Source organism: Podarcis cretensis (assembly GCF_951804945.1).
Source record: "Podarcis cretensis genome assembly, chromosome: 17".
Classification (NCBI taxonomy): domain Eukaryota; kingdom Metazoa; phylum Chordata; class Lepidosauria; order Squamata; family Lacertidae; genus Podarcis; species Podarcis cretensis.
The window spans coordinates 20,444,433-20,452,357 of record NC_137187.1 but is presented as its reverse complement, the minus strand read 5'-3'; the positions used below and the strand labels follow the sequence as shown (position 1 = coordinate 20,452,357).

Below are 7,925 nucleotides of genomic sequence, written 5' to 3'. Positions count from 1 at the left end.
GTCCAGTTTCCGGCTTGTTATAGTCACTTTGACTATTGATTTTATTTTATTTATATTTTATAAAAAATGAATAGAGAATGTGACTCATTTCATTGTAACAAGTCTGGTTTTTTTTGTGTGTGTTTTTTTAGAGGGATTCTTCCATGCACAGCTTCTAATGTCAGATCTTTTGTCTCTTTGGCTTTTTGGATTGACCTCTCCCCATATCTCCTGAATCACTCTAAAACATTTGTTATTTAATTTCCTTTTTACTAGCAGTGCCAAGCAAGGAAATGACCATCAACTGTAAACACATTCCATTTGCCAGAATATAATCCATAGTAAATGCATCAGAAATGGTTTCAGTTTCTAAGAAAGCACACAGTGTGTGTGCTGCACACAGCACTTCCTTCTTCCCTTACCAGCCTTCCACAGCCATCTCAGGCTAATCAACAGAGAAGACATTGATCTAAGTGGTATCATGACCTGCTGTTGATAGAGAAGTGGATATTATGAAACAGCTTACTCCTGTGATCACACTTTATAATATACCATCATATTGTGTTGAGCCAAAGCTGATTGTCATTAACTCTTGGAGGCTGAAAACTTAGAAAGAACACAATGTATTTCAGCTAAACAAGTAAAAATCTGGTGTAGGGAGCTGTTGAAAGGTGACTCCAATCTTCAACTACCCCTTGCTTCATTATCGCCAAGTATGAACGTAGCTAGGCTGGAAATTGGCTGGTGTGGTGATAGGACGGAGATGGAAGAATTGACCCCCACCCTTATCAGTAGATAAATGTTAGCTCTTTGTGATAAAAAAATACACAAATAGTTGAAGATAAATCTCTTTACTTGTCAGGCTGGCAACAGTTTAAGAGCAAGTATTCTTTACAAAAAGGGACGCAGGTGGCGCTGTGGGTAAAACCTCAGTGCCTAGGACTTGCCGATCGTATGGTCGGCGGTTCGAATCCCTGTGGCGGGGTGAGCTCCTGTCTTTCGGTCCCAGCTCCTGCCCACCTAGCAGTTCGAAAGCACTCCTAAGTGCAAGTAGATAAATAGGTACTGCTTTATAGCGGGAAGGTAAATGGCATTTCCGTGTGCTGCGCTGGTGCTGGCTCGCCAGAGCAGCTTCGTCACGCTGGCCACGTGACCCGGAAGTGTCTCCGGACAGCGCTGGCCCCCGGCCTCTTAAGTGAGATGGGCGCACAACCCTAGAGTTGGACACGACTGGCCCGTACGGGCAGGGGTACCTTTACCTTTTTATTCTTTACAAACTCTCCCAGACAGTGTCTGCACGAAGTCCTCTCACCTTCACAGTCAAAGATGGAACAAACAGGAATAGCCAACTAACTCCCAACTGTCACCTCCCAACTGCCAATTGCCAACTGCCACCTCCTTTCCCCATCTTTTCTTTGTGAAATACATTCCCTGTGGAATTACATTACAAATACAGGGTAGAGCAAAAGTAGACATGCTCCTTTAGAATCCACTTTCTTTGTTCTGGACTCAAGTTCGCCGTCATCGTTCACAATATCAGTAAAGAAGAACTTTACCTTTTATCTGTCTCCACTATTCTTTCCAGCTGCCAGCCTCAAATTAAACTGCCGCTTTACTGTGTGTCATTACAAAGAGAGGAACTTGGGAAGTTTGGTCAAAGTTCACAAACCCATTTACAAAAGCTGGTTCTAGGGTTTTTCAATGCAGTGACATTGATCATTAGTTAACAGACATATAAGACCTTTTAACTGATTGACACATCAGTATTCCATGATTGAGTTAAACATTTCCAACTTTTTTCACAACAAATCAGTTCATTAGAGCCGAGCTGAACCAGGGATCCAGCTATGACACAAACATGTCCATGTTTCAAAAATTCCCTTTCTTTTGGGTGCTTTTTATTGAAGGGTGCTAGAAAGAGTGTGAAAGTATTGGTGGGGAAAGAGAGGAGGCGTTCCCTCTTTCCTTCTTGTAAGCAACTGGGCCAAAACTTCCAGCTTTGCTGTGCTGCATTGAAATAATGAAAATCTGCCACAGTACAGTGCAGGCACAGGTGCTCTTTCAAATGGGCATCTGGGTGCACATCTGCATGCGTAGTCAAACAAGCATCCCATTTAGCCTCAGTATGATATGTGCCAGAATCTGTATCCAAACTCAGGGCACAGGGGAAAGGGAAGTCATCCCCATGGTTCTGAGACAAAAGGGTGACAGTGCAGTGAGACAGGAATCTCATTGCTGTGTTGCCACGGCAACTGGGCATAGCTCCGTGTCTTTCTGCACTGTGCTGTGATGGGACTGCAATGAAAACACTCTCACACAGCAGTGCAGAAAGACAGTGAAGGTCATCTGTTTGCCTAAGCAACACATGGACACTTCCCTCACCTCTTACTGAGGATAGTGTTGCTTTGTTTACAATGAGTTCTGGTTCTATGTAGCTCGGTCTGATAGGTTGCACTCCAAGGCCACCAAGTAAAATAACTTCACACTGACACGTATTTTTGGTTTAAGTTACTGGGCAAAATTTAGGCCACAACTTTATTGATTACAGCAAAGTGAGTGGTGTTGGCTTAGGCATTGGTAACTGACTATAACTGACTCCCACCTCTCTGGCAGGTAGTCTGGAAGGGTAAACACCAAACAAGGGAGTAACATCTATGAAGACCAACCGAAGCTCACCCCTGGGTTCCTGTGGTCCTGGCATGGCCCTAGCCCCTCATCCGGACTTTGGACGAGATCCAGGACCCCCAGATTCCTTTACCGGAATACCCTTATTCATGGAGGGGCAGATGAGGGCTGCACCTCCCCTCGCACACACTTCACTAAGCAAATGCCTAACCGCCAAACTGTACAAAGTTGTGACAATTGCTAAGGGGGTAGGGAAAAACCAAGTGGCCAGTACCAATTTGCCAAGTGGACAAAACTCCTACCCGGCCCCTGTTCCAAAACAGGCGACCGACCAACATCTGAAGCAAGGCCAATGCAGCAACCTATAAATAGGGACGGGAGGGTGGGTGTTCGGCAGCATGAAGCAAGTGCCTTGGCCACGTCGCGCTGCCGCTTTTAAAGGCCCCCCAATCACACCACCTGCCTCGGATTGGCTCAAACAGCCTGGCGTGATTGTGGGGCCATAATGACAGGCCTGGGATACGCCCAGCACCTGCCACCTAGGGGGTGTCTCAGGGGCCTGGGCACAACCAGGACCCTCATTAAGGAGGATCCCATATATGTAGTGACATGACACGATTCCTGATTGGCTTGGATCTCTCTGTCATCCAAGCCAATCAGGAATTATGCCTGTTTGTGGTGGAGTGGAGTTGCAGAATCATGAAGTTGCATAACCAATCAGACTTAGCCAGCACTCTGGGCAAACAAAATAGCAAAGAGTGTCTATTTGTTATTTAGGTTTTCAGGGAACTAGGAAGTTATTCCTTTTTAAAGCAAGCATTTTCATAGATAAACATTAGACTCTGCATTGCAATAAATCAAATAGTGCAGTGGTCAGCGTTGTACAACTTGTGTTTAATAGGCAACCTAAAGCAAACAAAATAAACTACACATGCAGATTGTTAGAATGTCACTGAAGAGCTTCTGTCCTGGTTGAGATTCATAATAAAATAATCATGAATCATTGGGGCTTTTTTGTTTAATACAACTCTACAATACACATACATGACTGTTAAAACTGCGAGATGTTTCCTAGAAGATTCCATATTGCCTGCTCCAAATTCTTTTTCTTCTTCCTAGATGTTCAACACATTTTTTGAATTAATGAAGCCATTCTCAAATCCCCTGATGGATGTGAAGCAACTGGCTCCATTGAAAAACAAAATGAAACTTGACTACCGTAATTTATCTCTCATTGAATAAAACAGTTGTTTATTCATACCACACTGAAATTGTAGATAAATATTTCATGAATAGCTCTTGGAAAAGTCTTTTAGTTAGTTTTCAAGTCTTCTCATTTGTTAAACTTCTCAGAAATGTTTTCCAAGACAGTTAATGACAACTCCTATGCTTCAGGGATTACCTCTACACCTATATGATATCTCCTATCTTCATTAAAGAGAGTTGCCTTTGTAATGGAAGAAAACAAGTCTGTCTTAACAGATACCTGCTGACGCCTTTGATAGAAACAAAAGGTTTTGCAGGAGGAAGCATGAAGAAATTTCAAACCCATCTACAGAGAAAATTCTGTGATTATCAATATAGAAGTAGCAGAAAAGAAGCATGAAATGAAACAGAAACCTGGAAGGCAAGTACATTGACAAAAAGGGAAGTGTTAGAAAATATTACAGTCAACTTGAAAAACAGTAGTGCCACGCAATCCATCCAAGCCTTACAGAAATTCATGGAGGATGAATGGTGAAATCCACACTGTAGGTTAAACATTGATTGGTAGGAATCAGATTGGATGCAAATGTGTACGGCAGCTTAGGGCTGAACTAGAGTCACTGTCACTTTTTTATGTTGTATAGGTGATTTTTTAAATATAAAAAATAGCTAAACGGTTAATAAATGTGGGGGAGGGGAAGATTAGGATCGGGGTGGTGGTGGAGAAGGCTGGCTTTAATTTTTTCCTCTGCCATAGTTTCATTCAAAACCAGCTCCCTCCCTGGCTTGCTACTCACATCTTCCATTGTGAAAAGTACATGTGGGGTTTGGGGGTAAGGGCTGAATCTTTGGACAGCAGTCCAAGCCAGGAACCAGACAAACCAGGGATGATGAAGAAGAGGAGACTGAGGAACAAACCAGGACCAAGGAGAAAGTCAGGACTGAAGAGCAAAATGCAAAGTCACACAAAAATATATCACCAAGCACAACTGCTCCGCAACAAGGAGTATAAACAAGCAAACAAATAAATCACAGGTGTAGTCTTTTTCTTTACAATCACTCATGTATTTGATAGCAGCAACATCAACTCGTGAGTCAACACCCGGACGCTGTTTGGGTACAATAAGCATTTCTTCCCCCAAAGGGGCTTAATCATTGAGCTGATAAGATAAATCAAGATTATCGTCAACATCTACTTCCATATGGAATGTTTGAATTACGGTGAGAAAACATCCAATATATATAATCTGTACAATGAAGACTGAGCAGTATGCAATCGATAGCTTAGAGAAATGGGCAAATCTATAAAAGTAGAAAAAATGACAAAATTACTAAGGGAAGAACAGAACTGACCACAAGTTTCCAACTTCACCTTTAAATATGTGAGCCCTGTCAGCATTCCCTAAGGAAGGCTAACACATAGAAGGCTGGAGAGCCTTTTTTTGTTCTTCCTTTGGGAGATATGCATATAGGGACAGACAAGTCATGTTCTACAGATTTTCCATAAAAGTTATGGTGCCTGGTATTAGTTCTACCTAACTTTTGTGATTAGATTAGTGATTTTGGCTTAAGTAAGACTTAGCTGAAACAGGAAACTCTAATAGCCTTTTCTACCCAGAAGGATCTAGTGGACAGCCTGAGCGGGTGGATGGCATCAGTTCAGCTCGACAAAGGGATTCACTCAAAAGGCTGCCCCCATAGTGGCTCATCACATGGGGAGAGCTGCACATAAGTTCATAAGCTCCTGGCTAGGGGGTCTGATTATACCTGGGGCTATTGCCGGATAGTCACAATAGTGTGAGCTATTTATTTTTAAAAGTCGGGAAACACCAAACTATGTAAAAAAGATCACATCTAGTTTGAGCTGAACATTCAGGACGTTAGCAGAAACATGCAGTGGCGTAGCGTGGGTTGTCAGCACCGGGGGCAAGGCAAGTAATTTGTGCCCCCTAACCCCTGGATTAGTGCCCCCTAACCCTAACCCCCAGATGTTGCGCCCGGTGCGGCCGGCCCCCCCGCACCCCCCACGCTATGCCACTGGAAACATGGTAAGTGCAGATTTGGAGTGTTGTTGGGAATGGAATGTAAAAAGTTGGGTAAAGGTGGATTGATTTTGGGGGGGAAACTGTGTTTAGGGCTCTGGTAGGTTCTGGTAGTATTTAAATATAATTAAACAATAAATAATATGGGCCAGGAAACAATTTTACCCCCAGCTGTTGGGTTCAATCAAGCTAGGAGGAAAAATATCTATACAGTACCTGGAACCAGGAACATTTAATACAAATCTTCCAAATGGAGGATAATGTTCTGAAAGACAAATCCCTGGATAGCAGTTACACTAGTGCTTTATTGTATGTATGAAGGCGGGATGAAAGATATTAGGAACTCGCAAATCTTCAGCAATTTATTTCACTGTCGGAGGGGAGTTGGAAAACTTGCTGGAGATGAAGATGTAATGACAAAGGTGTTATACGTTACTTAATATATAGATATGAGTCTGCCATCAATTTAGCAAGAAATCTTTTCGTTTGTCGAATTACAATTTACTGTAGTCATCTTGAACTATGTTATATTTGAAAATATACATTTGGAATAACAACAACGCTTTAAAAATATTATTACTATTTTTATTATTTTTTTATAGAAAGGTCAGAAGTTCTGCTTCTCTTGTTTAACCTCCGTCAACTTCCAAATTTACCTTAAAGGTGAAATCTCATCACAAGATTACGCTGCTGTGAACTGGAGGAATTAGGACCTGTGAGTTCTTTGTATTCCCTATCTGTATCTATCTCTATAATCTTCTATGAGCTTTTAACCTTTCTGCCAGGAAAAGCCCAAGAGATGGGCAGGGAAGAACTTTGTTTAAATATCTCATCTAGTAATGCCTCCAGGCATTGGACTTGTGATCTTCAATCTGCAGGCATACAGCCGTTTGCCCTTTTCCTATTATGCTTCATGCTCAGCCAAAACTGGGTACAAGTCAAAGAACAGGGTGTGGGATTTTGCCCTCCTGACCTACTGTCCCCAAACTTAAAATAGTTTGATCTGAGCGAAGTAGACAATGAGTGCAAGAGGAGACTGAAGACAGATTTGAGCTCCGGTGAAATCTCTAGGGAATTCATCTTGCCATGTCAATCAAATTATCTGCAAATAGGAAAGGATGGTCACAGGGGATTAGAGTTTAGCCATGGAAATTGCTTCTGAAGTCAGTACGATGAATATGGCTGCAAATAAAAGAACCGGAGCCCTCTGGGACTTAGTGAATTGAATGCATGTATGGAGAGGAATGAAATGTCTCTGGCCTAAGCTTCGATCCTAATTTAGGGTCCAGCTGAGATAACTGTTATAATGCGCTCACATATATTAATTAATTGTTGAAGATTTTTTTAACACCTTACAAACATTAATGAGGAAGAGTTTTCTTGTGGGTGAAAAAAATGGATTATCTTCATTTTGCAAATTAGGAAACCAAAAAACAACAACAAAGCATAACCAGGACATTACAGTTTTAAGGTACCAAACAAATGATTGTCCTTAAATCATTACAGGAAAAAGTACATGAAAAAGAGACTCTAACTAAGGCCTATGGCCAGAATGGGGAAATTGTTGTGGGACTCCAATTTTCATCAGTCCCAGCCAGCATGACCAGAGGTGAGAGATACTCAGAACTGTAGTCCAACAAAACAGATTTTCTATTTCTGCCCTACCATCACACCTGGTCCTTCACTTTTAAACGAGCATAGACATAGCATTTTGGATTAGATAAGCAACTAGTACAAACAATCAAGTGAATTCTCCCCAACTATTTTTCCACCAAAAGCAGGTTGAGCTTTAGCAAATTGTCTATTTTGAATAGGGATTTAAATTTTGGAACTATAGAAGGAGAACACAGTCAGCTAGTACTTTTCAGGTAGAGGAAAACCCCAAATTTGGGGGAAGACTATAATGTTTACAATACTTAATCTCTTTTACAATCTGAGTTTACTTAACAACTTTAAGAACATGAAATGAATTGTATACAATTTATATATACTTTAGCTCAGAGCTTTCCAGACTTTTCATGTTGGTGACACACTTTTTAGATATGCATCGTTTTGTGACACAGTAATTCAGTT

General features: G+C 41.6%; 1 long non-coding RNA gene across 1 annotated transcript; it reads left to right on the top strand.

The window, feature by feature from the left end:
• Nucleotides 1-416: 416 nt before the first annotated feature.
• On the top strand, nt 417-6,292 carry LOC307206605. The gene is made up of 4 exons (XR_013834408.1): nt 417-1,518; nt 3,724-5,354; nt 5,499-5,706; nt 5,869-6,292. It is a non-coding gene; the product is annotated as an uncharacterized lncRNA (long non-coding RNA).
• Nucleotides 6,293-7,925: the final 1,633 nt, after the last annotated feature.